This window comes from Arachis hypogaea, chromosome 12 (genome assembly GCF_003086295.3).
Source record: "Arachis hypogaea cultivar Tifrunner chromosome 12, arahy.Tifrunner.gnm2.J5K5, whole genome shotgun sequence".
NCBI classification, from domain to species: domain Eukaryota; kingdom Viridiplantae; phylum Streptophyta; class Magnoliopsida; order Fabales; family Fabaceae; genus Arachis; species Arachis hypogaea.
This window is the reverse complement of record NC_092047.1, coordinates 107,163,614-107,184,663: the sequence shown is the minus strand read 5'-3', so window position 1 is coordinate 107,184,663 and position 21,050 is coordinate 107,163,614. Positions and strand designations below refer to the sequence as shown.

Here is a 21,050-nt window from a genome sequence, read left to right as displayed (position 1 = left end):
GTTAGGTCATGAGTAGAAGCTCTTTAGGTTACCTGTGTTCCATGTTCTGGGTACTTCCTTGCCGTCGAGTCTTTCGAGCTTGTAAGCACCTTTGCCGAGCACCTCCCTTACCCTGTAGGGACCTTCCCAGTTCACCGCCAGCTTTCCTTCCCCTGGGGTCGGTGCGCCGACGTCGTTGCGTCGCAGGACGAGGTCCCTTTCCTCGAAATCTCGTTTGAGGACTTTAGCGTTGTAACGCAGGGCTATTATTTGTTTCAACGCCGTTTCTGATAAGTGAGCCATCTCCCTTGTCTCCTCGATCAGGTCCTTTTCGACCACTTCGCTCATGCCCGTGAGTAGTAGTCGGGGGCTCGGTTCGCCAATTTCGACGGGTATCACAGCATCGACCCCGTATGTTAGGCGAAAGGGAGTTTCCCCCGTGGCGCTTTGCACAGTTGTCCGGTAGGACCATAGGACGGAAGCGAGCTCGTCAGCCCATGTTCCTTTCTTGTCGCCTAAGCGTTTCTTTAGACCAAGAAGGACGACTTTGTTTGCAGCCTCTACCTGCCCATTTGTTTGGGGATGTTCTACCGAGGAGAACCTCTGTTTTATCCCTAGGCCAGAGAGGAACTCCATGAACTTCTTGTCCGTGAACTGGGTCCCATTATCCGAGATAACTACCTCCGGGATACCGAAACGGGTTATCACCTGCCTCCACATGAACTTTCGGCAGTTGGAGAATGATATCGTAGCTAGCGGTTCAGCCTCCACCCATTTGGTGTAGTAGTCAATGGCGACAATGAGGTATTTGACTTGTCCTGGGCCGACCGGGAAAGGCCCCAGGAGGTCAACTCCCCATTGTGCGAAAGGTCGAGTAGTAGTCAGAGAGCTTAGCTCAGAGGCCGGTGCCTTGTGGAAGTTGGCGTTTTGTTGACACTTTATGCACCTTTTGACAAATTCCTTTGAGTCTTTCATCATTGTTGGCCAATAGTACCCGGCTCGGATGAGCTTCCTTGCTAGGGCTTTGCCCCCGATGTGGTGCCCGCAACACCCCTCATGGACTTCTCTAAGCACGTAGTCCGTCTGGTCGGGGTGCAAACACTTTAATAGGGGCTGGCTGAGTCCCTTTTTGAATAGTTGTCCATGTATGATTGCGTATCTGGCCGCCTCCCTTCTTAAAGCTTTGGCTGCTTTCTCATCTTCAGGCAACTTGCCGAGTTCCAGGAAGTTGGTGATGGGGTCTAGCCACGAGGGGCTTGACTTCGTCAAATGGAGGGTGACCGTTGGTTCCTTCACCATGCCTTGGATAAGAGACCGGTTACCCGATCCTGGCTTTGTGCTCGCCAGCTTAGACAGGAGGTCCGCCCGTGTGTTCCTTTCTCTTGGGATGTGTTGGACGATGACCTCCTGGAACTGACTTGTTATTTCTTTAACCTTTTCCAGGTATTTTTGCAGGAGGGGGTCCCGGGCCTGGTAGCTTCCGTTTACCTGCGAGGTGACAACTTGTGAGTCGCTGCAAACTTCGACCTTTGTCGCCCCGACTTCCCGAGCTAGTATTAGTCCACCCAAGAGAGCCTCATATTCTGCTTGGTTGTTTGACACTGGGAACTCGAACTTAGTCGATTGCTCATAGATGATCCCTGCTGGGCTTTCTAAGATGACCCCTGCTCCCCCGGACGTTTGGTTGGAGGCCCCGTCCACGTGGAGCCTCCACCGTGTGCCCGTTTCCTTGGGGGGGTCTCCCGTCACCTCTACCAGAAAGTCTGCCATTGCCTGGGCTTTGATTGCATGTCGGGGTTCATACTGTAGGTCATATTGGGAGAGCTCGATGGCCCAGGTCATCATCCTATCGGCCAAGTCAGGTTTTTGCAGTACTTGGCGAATCGCCTGATCCGTCCTCACGATTATACGATGGCTCTGGAAGTATTGTCTTAACCTTCGGGAGGAGACTAGGAGCGCCAGCGCCAGTTTTTTCAGCTTGCTGTACCTAAGTTCTGGTCCTTGGAGGACCCTGCTCACGAAGTAAACGGGTTGTTGGGTCTTCCCCTCTTCTCTAACGAGCACTGTGGCAAGTGCTTCCTCGGTTACTGATAGGTATAGATAGAGCGGTTCTTTGGCCCTGGGTTTCCCGAGAACTGGTGGTGCCGCTAAGATCTCCTTGAAGTGGTTGAATGCCTCTTCGCACGCTGGGGTCCATTCGAACGTCATTCCTTTTCTCATTAGATTGAAGAAAGGCAGGGCTCTTGCTGCCGACGCGCCGAGGAATCGGGATAAAGCCGTTAACCTCCCAGCAAGTCGTTGGACGTCTTTGATACAACCCGGGCTCTTCATCTGGAGAACTGCTTGGCACTTTTCGGGGTTGGCTTCCACTCCTCTTTGAGTGATCATGAATCCCAGGAACTTTCCGGCCTCCATGGCAAACGCGCACTTGAGCGGATTAAGCCTCATGCCGTGCTGCCGGAGGGACGAAAAAACGCCATCAAGGTCGCTCAGGAGGTCGTCGGGTCGTGCGGTCTTCGCGAGTATGTCATCCACGTAGACTTCTACTGTTTTGCCTATAAGTTCACTGAATATCTTATTCATCAGCCTTTGGTACGTGGCCCCAGCGTTTTTCAAACCAAAAGGCATTACCCTGTAACAATAGATTCCCCCTGGCGTTATGAACGCCGTTTTTTCCTCGTCGGGTCGGTGCATCGGGATCTGATTGTATCCTGAGTAGGCATCCATGAAGCTCAGATACCGGTACCCCGCCACTGCGTCGACGAGTGCGTCAATGTTAGGCAGGGGGTAGCAGTCCTTGGGACACGCCTTGTTGAGGTCAGAGTAGTCCACGCACATTCTCCATCTCCCATTGTGCTTTTTAACCAGGACCACGTTCGACAACCAGGTCGAGTAGTCCAGTTCCCGGATGAATCCTGCTTCTAGGAGGCTGGCCGTGTGCCTGGCTACCTCTTCTGCCCTTTCCTGCGACATTTTTCTCCTCTTCTGGGCCACTGGCTTGGTTCCCGCCTTGACGGCCAGATGATGCGATATGAGCTGGGGATCTATCCCGGGCATATCGACAGGCGTCCAGGCAAAGAGGTCGGCATTAGCCCTGATCATTTCCATCAAAGGCCCCTTCATTTCATGGGGGAGGTTTCTGTTTATGAATGTGAATTTATCGTCCTCCTCGTCGACCCTGAACTTTTCCAAGTCTCCTTCTGGCTCTGGTCTAGGTTTGTCGTCTATCCTGGCGTTCAGGTCAGTAAGGAAGACCCCGGATGCTTCTTTGGACTTTTTCCTGAGAGAAAGGCTGGCGTGGTCGCAAGCGACTGCCGTTTCCAAGTCGCCTTTGATGGATCCTACGGATCCGTCATCGGTGACAAACTTCATCACCAGTAGCTTTGTACTAATGGCCGCCCCCAGGTCGTTGATGGTTTTTCTCCCCAGGATGATGTTATAAGCCGTGGAATCTCGTAATATTACAAAGTCTGCCATAACTGTTCGTCGCTTCTGCCGCTGTCCCACAGAGGTCGGGAGTGAGATGATTCCATCCGGCTTGATGAAGTGATCCCCCAACCCTACCACACCGTGCTGGTGGGTCGTCAGGTCGGCGTCCCTTAGTCCCAGGGCATCGAAAACATTTCAAAACATGATGTTTGAGTCTGCCCCCATATCTACCAGGATTCGTTTGACGAGGCCCGTTTCGACCCTGGTCGTGATGACCATGGGCAGACTTTCCGGTGCCTCGTCAAACCATTGGTCCTCTGGGCCGAAGGAGATGGGTGGGATACCTCGGAAACTTCTAACAGTCGAGGTGGAGACCGCTAGGACCTTGGCGTCTTTTTTCTGCGTTGACTTTGACCTTGGGGCGGTATTCCTGGCCGTTACCACGTTTACCACCGTAAGGCCGTGGTCGTCACCCTCTGGTTCCTGTCGTCGCCTTGTTGACCGGAATCTGTCTTCGCTATCGTGGTCCCGGTTGCGTCTCCTTGGCTCCCGTATAAGGTGGGAGAAGTCGACAAGTTTTCCATCCCTGATAGCTTGCTCCAGGGCGTCTTTTAGGTCGAAGCAGTCTTGGGTCTTGTGCCCGTAACCCTTGTGATACTCGCAGTAGAGGTTCTTGTTTCCTCCCGTCCTGTCATTCAGAGGTTGGGGCTTTGACAGTATCTCCTTTTCCGCTATCTGTTGGTAAACTTCGGTGATTGATGCCGTGAGGGGGGTATAGTTGGTGAACTTCCCAACTCGGGGGAACGGTTTGGGTGTTTTACTCGGACCGCCATCCCTGGCGTGTTCCTTTGGTCTTTCTCTGCCTTCATAGTGCCGGGCTTGGTTGTAGGCGGGCTGCCGTTTATTGGCAGCCACGACCCGGCTGACTTCTTCGTCATTGATGTACTCATTGGCCACGCACTGGATCTCTTGCATTGTCCAAACGGGCTTTGTGGTAAGGTGTTTCCTGAAGTCCTCATTCGAGAGCCCGTTCGTCAAGCACAGACTTGCCACCGAGTCCGTTAGACCGTCAATTTCCAGGCACTCGTCATTGAAACGGTCCAGGTATTTCCTGGTCGGCTCCCCGGGTCTCTGTGTCACCCCTAGCAAATTGATTGGGTGTTTGGCTTTGACAATCCTGGTCGTGAATTGAGCCAAGAAGGCGTGGCTGATGTCAGAGAATTGGGTCACCGAGCCCTGCGGGGGGTTGTTGAACCACCGTATCGCTGGGCCCGCCAAGGTGACCGGGAAGGCGCGACATCTGACCTCGTCTCCCACCCCTTCCAGGTTCATTCTGGCCTCAAAGGCCGTTAAGTGTTCCAGGGAATCTTGTGTTCCATCATACTTCATGTCCGTTGGCTTGTCAAAGTGTTTCGGCAGCCGGACCTCGAGTACGGAACGGTGGAAAGGGGTCGCTCCTATTATCACTGGTCCCCAGGTAGTTCTCCTCGGCTCGTCATTCTCCCGACGGGCGTCCTCTTCGCCCCTGTTCGACGCACGCCGCCTCTCGTGTCGGGCGTAAATGATGGGGTCCCGACTTCTTCTTCTGGCTCGCCCCCGTCCCCCAGTGCTCTCCGACTCGTATTGAGGGCTGGGTGTGCGCCTCGAGCGGCTCCTTGAACGGGAGCGGGTGGGGCTCTGCTCCGGGGTGCGTTGGTCGCGTTCTCTTTCTGCTAGCCGGCGTTCTAAGTCTTGCATCCTATGGCGCAGCTCTTGCATTATCCTGGCGTGGTTGTCGCCTGTCCCCCCGAAGAGGCGTCTCTCGTGAGTTTGCGTCGCGTCCCTTGGGGGCGACCTCTGTTGTTGCCGAGTTTCCGCCGCAGCGACGCCTTTTCCGGGCACGGGAGGCGCTGCCTCGCAGCCTGTCCCAGTTTGGACTAGCACGAAGTCCATGGACGAGTCTCTCCACAGACGGCGCCAATGTTCGGTAGGTCGGTTACCGGACGGTTCGGGTCAGGATTCGAAGTGATGGAAGGGGCTCGTCTGGTCACGGTCTTCCGGTCCAAGAGGTGCGAGGTCCTGGGTACTTCGTGTGGAAAGGAAGGGGGTGCCACCTGCAAAGACACTCCGACGCCTTTGTCAAAATATGTGCAGGCGGAAAGAGGGTGATGTAGGAATGTGACGTACCTCGGGGGAAGAGCCAGTCTTCCCCTTATATACATGTCAGTAGTGGGCCCCTCTGGAGGGCAGGCCCATATTCCCAAGAACGCTGTCCCACAACTGCAGGTGAGCCGTACGGGACGCGTGTCTGGGTCGATTGAAAGGTGCGTAGCCGGGTCGGGTGGAGCTCGGGTCGGGTTGACCCGCGGGAATCCTGGGCCGGGCTGTAACACAATCAAATTATGAAATGAAAAAATATTATTAAATGTTTATAATAATGGCATAAGATTATGTGATCCACCAAGTAAACAAGAAATTATGAAGTACATGAAATTGTACAAGAAGGTTTGGTAATATTAGCTTCTTTTGAAAGTTTATCGATTTCGTCCGTGTAAAAATCAATTGCATTCACCCTATTGTTGCAAAGTCCTAAAAATCCAGATTGCTGACACAATGTTAGCCATATGTAAGGTAGTGTTTGTTTTCGGAGACACGACACGGAGACATGGACAGCACATTCTTAAAAAGCGTTTGGAAGCAAAGACATGAACACTGAACATATTGTCTCTGGGACAGTTTTTAATCCTTTTGTGTCCACTTTTTTACGGAGGACAATGATGGACACGGATTTGGAAGAGAGACACGGACGTTTTTATGAATTTTTTTTCTTTTTTGTCCATGGTGCTATTTTTTATTATTCCACTGTTACCCCTTCTTATTTTTTCTATTTTGCGTTGTTCTTAGAAAGTACTTTTTTTTACTCCATGCTCTTTTTTTATTTCTACGTTCTTTTTCTTTCTCTTTTTTTCTCAGGTACTCTCTCTTTTTTATAAAAATTTTTATTAGACTGAATAATTTCTTTTTTCTTATCATTCTTACTTCAACATCATTTTAACTTTATATTATATTATTTGATTTGTAATAAAAATAATAACAAAAATAATTAGTCTGGAAACTTTTAAAAGATAAATATTATAAAGGTAAAATTGATATTTTAAAATGCTAAAAAATAATTTATAAATTATAATTGATTTTATATAATTTAAAGAAAAATTAATTTTTTGAAAGAAAAATAAAATTTTAGATAAAAAAAATTAATTTTCTAAATAAAAATAGATTTTTATGTGCAAAAATTAATTTTTTTCCATTTAAAAATGGATTCTTTTTTTAAAACTGATTTTGTATTTAAAATTAATTTGGCTTATTAACCTAAATGAAATTTTTTATTAATCAAACTCAATTTTTTTTTGTTAATATTAACTATATGTATTCCTACATATTAATAATAAATTTTAAAAAAATAATTATATTTATAAATTTTATTTTAATATAAATATTATTATATAATTTTTTATTAAAATTTTTGACTGTTTTAAATATTTTTTTCAAGTTTCCACTGTCTGTACTCCTACGTACTCTTATTATTTATTAAATTAGTTTATACTCAAAAATTTGGAATCACATGACTATTTTAGTCATTTTATATAATATTTTAGTCCTATCCATGTGTATCCAAACATAATACTGGACATTACATTAGTGTCCTATCCATCGTATCCAAATACGATATACAAAACATAATTTTTAATGTCTCTGTCCTGTTGTCTTTGTCTCAGTGTCTTGTTCTGTCGTGTCTTTACAAACAAACGCTACCTAAAGAAAGAAAAGAAATGGATGCATTGAAAAATAGTATGAGAAAACTTATGCTGAAACCAAATTCAAAATGGACAAATAATTCAGAGTGCATAATTGGATTGTTGAAGACTTGAAGGCATACCTTTTTAGTTGGCCTTTTGGTCTGATTTCTATAATATTTAAGTTGGTAATAGTCAAGCCAATTTTGCTTTTTCTTCTTCTTAGCAACTAGGCTAGAAAATTAACTGTAAATAATAATAATAATAATAATAATAATAATAATAATAATAATAATAATAATAATAATAATAATGATAAAAAATTATAGCATATTAAAAAAGAATATTAAAAATATTAAAAATATATTATATAAAAAAGATCATCAAAAATTTTTAAATTTGTTTTAATCATTACAAAATAAATATTTAATTTTTTTATTATTTTTAGTATTTTCTTTTATAATTATAATTTTCGTATACTATGTTTTAGTATAATTTTTTATAATATAAATTATGATTCCATTAAAAAAGATAAATTAAATAAAAAATTAATTATAGATAATAATAAAATCATAAACGTTGGATTCCAAATTAATATTAAGAATAAGATTATTGAGAGTACTAAAATAAAAGTACGATGTAAAAAATACTAAAGTAACATTCTTACATTAATACTTAAATAATGTAACATATTTGATTAAATATTCTTTTAAAAATATATTTTGTCTATTTTTATATGTTATTTTTATTTTAGTAAGTAAATATTAATTTTATTATAAAATTAACTAATAAGATCTATTTAAAACCGATTCAACAACAATTTCATAATTATAAAATATACTTTACCCTTAATTTTATACAAACTCTAGTTTGTAAACTATAATTCAAACACACACTAAAACATTACTTGTGTGTAAAAATTAACTTCAATTACTGAAAACTTCTTCCATAACAACGAATACATTTAGAACTTGGTGCATGCATAAACCGTTGGATCCCTTCCACGATTTATGCATATTTTGCATCCTCACAGAAACTGTGGAACCCTACCACGATTTTTTCCTAAATGCGTGATCAACGTAAATCGTGAAACATCTCCAGCAGTTTACGTGTATTTTGAATCCGTGGGACCCTTCCACGGTTTACATAATTTTGTAAAAAGTTGTATTTTCGTATCCAAACTGCAAAAGTTGTATTTCAGTAATTTTGTAACTCAAATGTTTTATTTTCGTAAATTGCCCTATATTTAATTTGAAGCAGATATAAAAATTTATATTTAAATCACTCTTTCTCTCACATAATTTTAATAGCTAACAAAATTTTATTTCTTATAATTTTATATTCAATATTTTAATTAAATTATCTTTAGTCTTATTATTCTTTTAGAATTTTTAATTTTTATTTTTATTATTCTTTTTTCTTATCATTTATCTATTTACATATGCCTCACCACCACTCTTGTTAGGGGTGAACGCGGATCGGATCGAATATGGCCAAAATTTCGATCCGATCCGCACTAAAATCATCGGATCCAATATCCGCAGTTTTTAAGGTTGGATCCGATCTGCACATTTACGGATCGAATCGGATATCGGATATCGGATATATCCGCAAAACACAAAAATATTTTTAAATGCTTATTTTTATTAAAAAAATATCAATAAAATCATTTTTTCTATTCTTTTAAACATGTTTACTCTTAAAAATAATATTAAACATACTTTTTTTAAATAATAAATTAAAATAATACAACATATATGATAATTATTAGTTGAAATAAAACATAAAAAAAATATTTAATTATTTATTTCTTTATTTTTGCGGATACACGGATATGCGGATACCAATACAAAATTCGCAATCCGATCCGATTAGTGTGCGGATTCGATCCGATCCGATCCGAAAGCCTTGCGGATCGGATCTATATCCGCAATTTTCGGATCGAATTTGGATAAACACTGCGGATATGCAGATCGGATCCAATCCATGAACACCCCTACCTCTTGTATTAGCTTGTTCTCTCTTCTTTCCTCTATCTTTATTCTCTTTCTATCTTCTCTTCAATCGCAATTAGTTACCAACATATATATTAATTCATAATTTTTACACTGAGAAGTGAATATTACTTTAAAAATAAAAGTTGAAAAAAAAATCTCGTAACTCATATGTGAATCATCTACATTCCTGTAAAGGTAACGAAGGAGTAAATTTAATTTTTTTTATTATGAGTTTTTTTTTATTATCTAATACATTCAATGTCACATATTTTTATTTATAATAAAAATTAAAAATTAAAGTTAAATGACATTAGTATTTTTTGGTTTAATAAAATTAAAATAAAGTACAAAAATAAGGATAAAAACTAAAAAAATAGATCACTCTAGAAAAGGATAATGTTAAATTTTATGTCATTATGTATGAGAACAATGATTTATTTTATTATATTTATTTTTATACCAAATAACAAAAAAATTAATTTTTATGTCCATTTTTATTACTTATGTTACTTATTTATAGTTGTTTAAATTATACTCTATAGTTATTGAGTCATATTTTTTTCCAACAAAAGAATAATTATAAAGTCATTTTCATTTTTTAATAGGAGTACATCCATTATATTATGATTTTAATAATTAATGTAAAATTTAAAAAATTAAATAAATATATATTTATTTTGATTACATTAAAGAGTGAATTATACATATTCCTATAGTCAAGAAATAGACTTAAGTTGTTCTATAATAAATAATTTTTTAATCATCAAATTTATAAAAAAGATCTCATCTTTTTATTTATCCTAAAAGTTAAACATTAAAACTAATGTTAATATTTTTTATAGAAGTACTTATTTTAAAGTTGTAACGTTTGGATAAATAACTCAAAAAATATAATTTTTTTACACAAGAAAATAAAATTTAAAATAACGATGATAACAAGTACTTTTCAATATTGAATGTTTACATAACCTAATTACTAAGATTATAATCGTTTAGGCAATTGATTGATTCTTTATTTGTTGTTTGCGTCTGGAAGGAATGGGGGTGGTACCTGCAAAGACACTCAGATGCTTGAGTCAGCAAGGGTCTAAGCAAGTTTTGAGAGTATTGGAACTTAGAGATACCTGAAGAGTGTTAGTGTATTTATAGTAGTGAACCAATAACCACCCTTGGAGTAGTTCCACCTTTTAAGGAGGATCACCATCTCTTTATCCTAGGGTAGTTGAGATATGGCTCCTGAAAGTGGGTTGAGAGATTTTAGGGGCAGTTATTTATTTGAATAAAGATTATTTGTCAGCTAATCTTTGTTCCTGACTTCCTTAGAGTAAGTCGTCATTGGATCCAACTTCTTGAGAGAAGGTCGGTGTCGAATGAGGGTCAATCTTTTGGATTGAGCCTTTTATTTAGACTTGGGCCTTAGCGTTGGACCAGAGTATGAACAGTTCCATTTTTTAGACAATTGGTTTTTACCACGTAATATCATTAGAAATTGGTTCTTCTACTTCACTTTTACCCATAACGGTGTTCTTGTATGTGGTGAATAGTAATAAAATTTTAATTCACAATAATCTTAATGACAATGCCAACGAAATTATTATGTAGTTAGTATTTGCTGTTTTATTGTGTATAATATGATAAGTGAACATAAAAAATAAATATAAAATGTGTGTCAATGTATATTTTGTTGTTATTTTTTTTTATTTTATTTTTACTCCTATTAGCCTCCTCCTTTATTGGGGTCAAGAACTTGTTAATTTGTTATAACTAACTATAAAAATAATAACAAGCTATATAAAAATAAAATCACATGTGAAAAAAAAAATTAAAATTGAGATTTCATATTACACGTAATTAAATACAAATTTAATAATAAAAATAGAGTGGTAAAATGATAAAAAAATAACTGAAAAAAATATATGCAGTAGGTAGTTTGTTTTAAAATGGTGGTGAATGGTCAATACTTTCAATAGATGAATCATTACGTAAAAATAGTGTTAGAAGGACAGTGCTTCTAAGTTCTAAGAGATGGAACGGATAAAACTGAATTTTTGTTTCAGATTTAATATATTTAATTATTAATATATTATAATTTAAATACACATCTAAAAATCAAATTATTCAAGATTTAAATTTTTGATTTTAAAATTCTAAAATAAATCTTAAACCATCTAATTATATTTATTTGATAGATTTTTGGATGTATTCTAAAAATATTTTAAATATAATTGTATTATTTTGTATGTGTAATAAACTTCCGAAATAAACTAATTTTAAACATTAGCTAAAACACCAAACAATAACATCAGTAAAAAAAATTAAAATGAATAAATACTAATGCTCAAATAAATAATAAAAATTCTAACTAATACTACGATAATACATGTTTGATATATTTTTATTCATAAGATATACAAATTTTAAATTAATTATTGATTTTAATAATTTTGAAAACGTTAATGTTCAAAATAAGTAACGAATAAATCTAACTAATGATAAAATAATAAATATTAGATGCATTTTATTAAATCAAATATCAAAAGATTAATTGTATTTTTAATGTTTATATTTAGATGCTAGAATTTATAATTTTGGATGTGTTTCAAAAATAATTTATATATAACATCATATTTTTAGATGTGTTATAATTGAAAAAAAAATAATTTTTATGAACATACCATCTACATATTCTTACTTAAATTTTTAAATTTTGGATGGGTTTCAAAAATAATTGATATATAACATCATATTTTTAGATGTTTTTTTATAATTTAAAAAAAAAAATTATGAACATACCATCTACATTTTCTTACTTAAATTTTTAATTTTTTGTGCATTTTTAATCAAATTAATTAAGTATGAATTACTTTATTTGAAAACGATAATGTTCAATAAGTAATGAAAAAAATTCAACTAATAATTAAATAATAAATATTAATTGCATTTTATCGAATCAAAAATTAAAAGATTAATTGTATTATTAACGTTTATATTTAAATTCTATAATTTTATGATTTTGGATGTGTTTTAAAAATATTTTGTATATAACATCATATTATTAGATGTGTTATAATTTTAAAAAAAATTATGAATATACCATCTACATCTTTTTACTTCAATTTTTTATCTTTTGTACTTTTTCACTCAAACAAATTAAGTACACATTATTTTATTAGTAATAACTCTATTATTAAAACCAAATAAGATCAACTAATGTTACAATTAAATAAAAATAGATTATTATGTTTATTTTTAAATAACAATTATGTTTATTTGTGATTTATCTGACGCTCCACTTGCAGAAGATGACTATGTACCTATTTAGATTTGTCTTCCACATCATATTTTTTATGTTTGTTACCAGTGTGTGCTGGGATTGGAAAAGGAAATATTTTATGAACACAAATATAGTAGAATGGAACCACAAGAAATAGCCTTAACAATGACAACCCATAAGATTTTAAAGATTTAAAGTGTGCTCATTATTCATTTCGTTTCGAAACTGTAAACAGGTACAATCACATAAACAAGGGGGCAAATAATAATAATAATAATAATAATAATAATAAAAAAAGAAGAAAAGGGTGCTACATGACTTTACCGATGAGGATTTTCTGGTTGAGCTCCAAGACGAAAGAGAGAGTAGTGTTATCACATTTAAGAATGTAACATAAAAGAAAGTAAAAGAAACTGTATTTTTTATATGAAGTAATGTAAAAGAAGGAATGAAACAATAACTAACTATGAAGTGGATAGAAAATTAGAGAAATTTAAGTTTTTAAACTTTAAATTAAGTTTAATTATAAATATGTATCTAAAAAATAGGAATTTGTTTTGTTTTAAAATAATTAAATAATATTAAAGGCTGACCAAAAATTTATTTGTGTTATACAAGTAGCATTTTTCTTAGAAGATAAGGTGTGATTTCTCATTATTTATTTCACAAGTAGGACCAAAAAAATATGAAAGAAAAATTATTCAAAGATGAGAGATCACACTTTATCTTTCAAAATAAAAATTTAAAATTTAAAGAATTCAAATTCAATTCCGGTTCCATCCAACCCATCGGTTCTAGGTCTTGTGGTGATTTTTTAACTCGTAATTTTGGCAAAGCAGAGGCTCGCATAAAGTTGTTTTTATAAAATAATTGATAGTTAAAAGTAGTTAGATTATTTGCTATATTTGACTAAATTATCATCAAACAATTTTTAATTATGAACTTCACATGTATTCAGTTTTTACCGTTTCTTTATTAGATCGAACTGAATTTTGTAATGCTTTGCTATTCAAACAAAAATAGACCTTCTCAATTTTATTTTTCAATTGAAAGCCTAAAATACATTCTATAACTCTTCAATCTTTTTTAACCAACTTAGGTTAGGTTAGTTTAGTTGTTAGCTTTAAACAAGTGTTGGAGATTCGAATCTCACCTAATATATGTAACAATCTATTGGGCAGCAGCAAATTTTTAAATAGAACTCAAATATGCCATAAATTAGTCTTTAGTCGTTAGGAGATACCGTAGAAAGCAAAAAAAACCTTCAATATTTTTTTTAATCTTATAAAATATACAATAAAGGTCTATAACCAAATAAAGTACTTAACAAAGTCAAACCAAGTTATTTCACATCAACGTGCACTCTCTTATGTTATCGTTAGTGTCGTCTTCTTCTGTCTCTTCCATACACCTCGGCTGCTGCTGATGCTTATTATTCTTCACTTCTTTTTTCCTCTTCGTTCTCTTTCGTGCCACCACCAGCTCTTTCTCTTCATTTTCTCAATTGAATTTCTTCTTCTCATTCCTCCTCCTCCTCCTCCTCCTCCTCATTCTCCTCCTCCATCATCATTATTATCATCATTGTCATTATCGTTATTGTTATTGTCCCCATTGTCGTTTTCTTCTTATACATAAATAATATTGTTCATTTTCTTTTTAATTTTTGCACTTGTTTTAGTTAATTTCGTTGTGTTATCTAAAGACTTTTCACTTATTTTTTTTATCAAAATTTGTAAATCTGTAACTCAAGTCTTCATGAAATAAATTCTTAGTTCCATTACATTATTTAGTTGAAGATTTTGGTGTTAGAGTAAAGATATTTCGGCGTTATTCTTTAGAAATTTTTTTGTTGTTTTATATATTAAATACGTCTTATTCTTCTTATAAGTAATGCCACTATTCACTCTCTTTCGAATTTTTGTACTTGTTCTACTTAATTTCGTTGTGTTGTACACATATGTTTCCACTTATTATCCTTTCTATTAAAATTTGTAAATCTACAATTCAAGTCTTCATGAAATAAGCTCTTAGTTCTATCACATCATTTAATTAAAAATTTCAGTATTATAGTGAAGATATTTCGGTGTTATTTTTCAGTTTTTTATATTTGAGATAAGCATTCAATTATTCAATTTTAAGTGATGTTTTTGTGTTATGTTACTGAACTTCTGATGTCAATTTTAAATAATTCGGTGCTCTCTTATTTCATTTTATAGAGTTAATGTGATATTTTAGTTTGCAATTTACTTTTTACATTCTGTATCATTGTATTTGAATTTCGGTGTCAATTTAAACAAATTTTGGTGCTAGTTTTGTTTATGGCAAGAATTTAATCCAATAAATATGAACTTACATTCATTTAACTAAATAAGATTGGAATATAGTAGATACATGTTTATTCAAATTTAATATGAGAAGCAATACTTCTAAGAAAATAAGTAAGAGCAACAAAAAAAAAAAAAGAAAAAATGCAACATTAAAAAAGATATTTTTGTATTAAGGTTAAAATATTGCGGTGTTATTTTTCTGATACATTATGCATAATTCAAAATTCTCTTTCCTCATTCTCATCATCATCATTTTTTTCTCTTTCTTGTTTTACATTTTCATAATTCTTGTTTTATCCTCTTAGCTTATATCAAGGTTAAAAAATTTTGGTATCTAAATTAACAAACTTCTATATCACAATTAAAAAATTTTGATACTATTTTCTGATAATTTTTACATAACTCAAAACTCCTTTTCATTCTCCTCCTCTTCTTCATCGTTATCATCTTCTGTATTTTATCACAATCAGATGGTAAAATATAAAGATGGTTTACAAAAGGCAGGAATTATAGTAGACTTGCAACTCCTTTATCTGATCGTGGAAGAGTTGATTCTCCATATTAATCTTTTGTGGCAAGTTAGCTCCCATTCAAACTGAATTTGGAACGCCAGGTCGAAGGGTTACACACTTACACTGCCAAAGAGGGGATATATGCAGCGGCAGAGTTGTTACATATTCAAAATGAGATTCAAACCGTGACGCTCTAGTTCCTTTAACAAACAAACACCCCAATCCTCACGTTCATTAGTGGCATTGGAGTCCCTTGTCTTAGGAACACCGTACACATACCTCGACGTCTTGACGAGAAAACTTTTTCTCAAACTCTCCATCACCTATATGGCTATATCCATGCTTATCAAAGTCCAATCCAAGTACTCTCTTAGGCACCCTAAGTTTTAGCAAATCTTAGGAATTGGATAAAATGTTGGATCTATTTTTAGAAGGAAAGTTCTATGGTGCCGTCACAGAAAACATGTATGTGATGTTATCCCTGCGTGTTGTGCTGAGATAAAGACACGTGTAGTTTTTTTAAAGTTGAATTCCGTTCTCCGTTTTCGCTTAGGAGAGGGATTAGTTGTGATTTTTGAGATTTGTTATGTGGATAGCGGGCTTGGTGGTATGGGCCAAAATAGTGAATTTGAGATCAAACAAAAAAGGTTGAAAGAAAATTGCAATGGATAAAACAAGCCAACCCAAAAGAGGAAAAAAAATCCTTTGAGTTACATGTATTGTTTTAATATGGCTATTTCAACAAAGTTAATAAAGAATGACCAAAAAATTAACTTTTTTTTTTGGTAATTAAAAACAAAGTTAATAAAAGTGTCAATCAATTGGAAAAATGTACTAGGCAGTGTAATCCATCTAATTTTTCATCATTTTCAGTTGACTTCATAAATATTTTGTTTGTGTCTTTTTTTTTTGTTGGTCAGTGAATTGGATAACCCCAATTCTAAGTATCTCATATGAATTGGACAACCTTTGATCCTAGGTATAACACACACCCACACGCTCCTCACATACTTACCATTTTTTCTTCCTCGGTTGCCGTTGGTAGGAGTTGAGCCCGAGACCTTTGAAATAAGGAGGGGGCGGAATGCCGTGTGAGCTAAGACTCATCTTTTTAACTAGCCAAATTGGTCATGTAATTGACTGCGGTGTTAGATTCGTGACATGGGTCTAGTCTAACCGGATGTGGATGTCCATTATGATAAAAAAATCTATAAACATGAAAACTATTGACAAAAAAAAAAGACAGCATGAAAACAATGTCTTGCCTAAGTATACTTACTGAATTTAATTTTCTTGGTATAAGCATGACAATGTTTTAATTTCCTTGTGTTGGATGTAGTTATTGTATTAGATTGCCTTCTTATGTGTACTTCGTGTATTACATTTATCGATTATATTTGGAATTTTTTGTTTTTGGGTTTAATTCGGTGTAACTTCAATCAATACCCTATCTGTTATGTGTTGGTGAAAAGACATGTCCAATCCATACATAAATTTTAAGTTTGATATTGTTACATGCATGATTCTATTATGGAGTATTATAAGTTTATAACACAATGATTTTTATTTAAGTAAAAGAAAAATTTAATCATAAAAATATAAATTCTTAAAAAAATTTATTAAAATAATAGTTTATCATCAAAGACAGATGCATGTATCACATTATACAAAAAAGCACTCCACTATAATTAATAAAAGTTTATATAATAGATATTTTAATTCATAAAAAAATATAAATTAATTTTATACTTATTGAAATTAAATTAATTTGATAAAATTATTAAAATGATTTAATAAATATTTTTATTGGATATCTATATAATTTTACTAACTTAATTTAATTTTTGACAAATATTAAATTAATTTATATTTCCATGATTTAAAATATTTTTATTTTGTTTTTTACTTGAAAGAAAATTTTTTTCCTAAACACAAACTTCTTAATAGAATATTAGAGGACAATCATTCGTTAGTATTTAGCTACATCAAGGAAAAGTAAAATACATAGTAGATTTTTTTTTAATTTTGGGTTGGCTTTTTTTTACCCACTGCAATTTTTCCCTACCGTTTTTTGTTTAGCCTCAAATTTACTACTTTGGCCCATACCACCAAGCCCACTATTCACATAACAAATCTCAAAAATCACAACTAATCCCTCTCCTAAGCAAAAATGGAGAACGGGATTCAACTTTGAAAAAACTACACGTGTCTTTTTCTCAGCACAACACGCAGGGATAGCATGACATGCATGTTTTCTGTGACAGCACCATAGAACTTCCCTTTTTAGAAATGGACCAATTTAATTCAAACTAACAATTTATATGAATAAGTAAGAAAGAAAATTAAATTATAAAATGTTCTAGTAATAATGATTAATGATTATATACATTTACATTTTGCTATATACATCAATAGACTTTAAGCTGGGGACCCTGTCAAAATTTGGCTTTCAATCCTAGGTATCCACTCATAAAGGATATCATTCACTTGTTCTGGCACCTCATCGTGCGGACAATGGCCTGTAATGTTAGAAGTTTAAAAATTTTGGATATCATTAAAAAATTAAAAGTTAAAAATAGATGAACAAGTATAAAAAGTTATAGTTACCAGCATCCAATTCTTTAATTACAAGTCCATCGCAATGTTCTTTCAGTGTAGCCACCCTGGAACTGCAGTCAGAAATTGGATCTTTCATCCCCTGATAACAAAGAAATCAATAACAAGATACGAAGCTATACCAGAGATTAATTCACATACATATATCATATCAACTTCAAATTTTCTTGCCATTAGCGTTAGAGTACCTGTATAATCAGAACCTTTTCCCTGAATTCTTCAATAAGAAAATTAAGAGGTATGGAAAGATTAAAACAGAAGATGCTTTCCACGACCACAGGAGAGCCAGGATGATAAGACTTTTACATATGTAAGGAGATGGCAAAATGAGCCATGTATACACATCAGAATAATGCAAAACTCAAAAAAGTGAAGCAAATTACTAAAAAGTAAAAGCCAAGAAGAGGATACTGCTCTTAGCATTTTATTTATGAGCCAATCATCTGCTCTTTCTGTCCGCTGCATGCGAAGTTAAAAGCCTCAGAACCAAGCAATATCCACACCAAAAATGTGAGACATAATTATACCTTTGAAACACTTACAGTTGGATAACATTTCTTAACTAAGTAACCTCAAATATAGTAGAAGAACACGAGAGTCCAACCAGGAGGCGCCGGAGGTTTTTCTATCCTGAATAGGAAAGCATGTAAGTGTGAAAAGGACAGATTTTTTGGTGTATAAGTGTGAAAAGGACAGATTTTTTTAGAGGAAGTACACCCAATTTATGTAATCATACCACCAATTGAGTTCCCGACAAGGTGGACAGGTTCACCCACAACATCAACAATAAAATCTCTCAATAGTTCGGCCCACAAGAGTTCAGTATACACAATATTTGGCTTTTCTGAATTGTCAAATCCTAACAATGTAATAGCCCAAACACGATTTCCAGCTCCAGCTAAACCATTTATGTTGTCACGGTAATGCTCTGCGAAAGCGCCAAATCCATGCACAAGAACAACAGCAGGACCATCATTGCCAGCAACTGTATACTAACAAAACCAGTTTTTGGGTTCTTAATTCATTAAATTGACAAAAGAGAGTTGACTGGCCATTTGGAAATGAATCAATCGTTGAGTATGAGAAATCAGTTGAATACCTGAATAAGAAAACCATTCCATTTCCACATACGTGTTGAGTGTATCCCATCATTGTTTGTTTGATTTCTCAAAGCCATAAGCCAGTACCACTATGTTCCAAAAAATTAAATGAATAGATCATTTGATAAGAAAGGTAAAGGCAAGTTTTCTGTTGCAACTAATAAGAAATAACCAAATCAATAAGGCAGAAAAAAAATTGTATTCTAATATAGCAAAATTGCTAAAACTAGCACCTCCTTTGAGCACACAGCATCAACTGCTCCTGCAATTGTGGTAGCTGAATATCCAAAGGGAGATATAAATCCTGCATTTCGTTCTCTCTCATATTTGATAGCTTCATAGTGTACACTTCTAGATATAATGCCAAGAGATAGAGCAGGACCAAAGAGTGCAATAAATGATGCTCCATTCCGACTTTCAGAAGAACGTACTTTTTCATGTATCCTGCACAGATTTAAAGGTGAAAAGACATTTCACTGTTCGTGTTTTTAAACTGACCTCTAGACTCCATACTCAAGACCCTAGAAGATATTAGCCAACAAATAATCACAAATGGCAGGTTTTTACTACATACTCTTGCCAGTCATCATGAGCTGTTCCCTCGAAATATCTCAAATATGCAGCCAAGGCATTTAATACATTGTTTGTTCCACCTCCTACAGCATTACCTTTTTGTGACAGGAAAACAGATTCATTTGATTTCTTTGACTGCAGTTGCCTAGAGTCATAACTTCCTTCACTGCTCTCACTAGACTTCATTATTTTATTCCGTAATAAGGTTTCAGCTGATGTCAACTTGATTGAGTTCCACCTCTCTCTCAATCTCCCTTGGTTGCTGGTAATGAAATTCTTTACATCATCATATACAGGAAGAGTACCTATTTCAATGAAAATCTATCATATGACTTTGGCCACTTTACAAGTGCAAGATGTTAAATGGATTACAAAAATGGAAAATATAATATCAAATACTCTTCCAAAAGAAGATTCATGCCAAGTGACAAGAAAAGTCAACCACCACAGAACTCACCCCAGTCCAGTTCCATGTCTGCAGCAGGTAATTTTGACAGCTGAAGTGGTTCAGTATGGGTAGTCGAAGTTTCTTAAAGTCATCGTACGATGCAGGAAGATTTTGCAGAACCTATTGGATAGTGATAGAAACGACCAAATCAATTATCGACAAGTTAATAAAAGTAATCACCAATTACCACATATAAATTCTTCAACTCTTGAACAATTTAGATAGCCAAAGAAGCCAAGAATCAATCGGATACCTACATTTACATCATAAAATGGAGTGTTCCATAATTCAATCCTAGGAGCACATTCTCGAACCGTGACAGGTTTCATACACTCCTTCACAACATCCAAAAGCAAGTACAATTCATACTCCACCTCTTGTTCTGCAAATACACAACTGGCATTCACCTGTTCCACCCTGGGCGATGAATTTGTTCAACAAAAGCAATTGATAATGCTTAATTCAAGATCTCATCATGCACTTTGGCGGAAAAAAAGTTCTCATTATGCACGGACATGTATTGGGGCATCATCAGTAACTAATCAACTAATAAGTAACTCACAATAAAAGTTAACTAACTGTGTAACTAATCAACTAAAGAAGTAACTTACTAACTGAAGAGTAACAACCTCAGATGCAAGCTGTTGTATGACGTGCTCTGCGTTCCCGAATCTAATCATGAGATTGGAGCCGCGTTCCTTCAAGGAGTTCCTCAAATCTTGCAGCGCGAACAGGAGCAGTTCCAGCATTTCGTCAGAGAAACCTGCAATCAGCAATTCAACATGGTGAGATTTCATTCTCCGAAGGGAGTTAAGATCTGAAAGAGTGTTTCGGGCATTCGGCGAAAACTGACGAGAGAGGATACGGCGATCGAAGACGTAAAGAGGAAAGAGTGATTGGAAGCTAGAAGCAACGGTGAGGGCTGGGTGATCGTGGATTCAGAGGTCGTGCTTGAACCACACAATGGCCGTATTAGCAGTTTGCTGCGCACTCATTTTAAAGGAAGGAGAGCAGCGCCGAGT

General features: G+C 35.5%; 2 pseudogenes; both read right to left on the bottom strand.

Moving 5' to 3' along the window:
- LOC114924875 (autophagy-related protein 3-like) overlaps positions 1–21,050 on the bottom strand; it is a 75,048-nt pseudogene that overhangs the window by 29,694 nt on the left and 24,304 nt on the right.
- On the bottom strand, positions 17,608–21,038 carry LOC112728112 (uncharacterized; annotated as a pseudogene).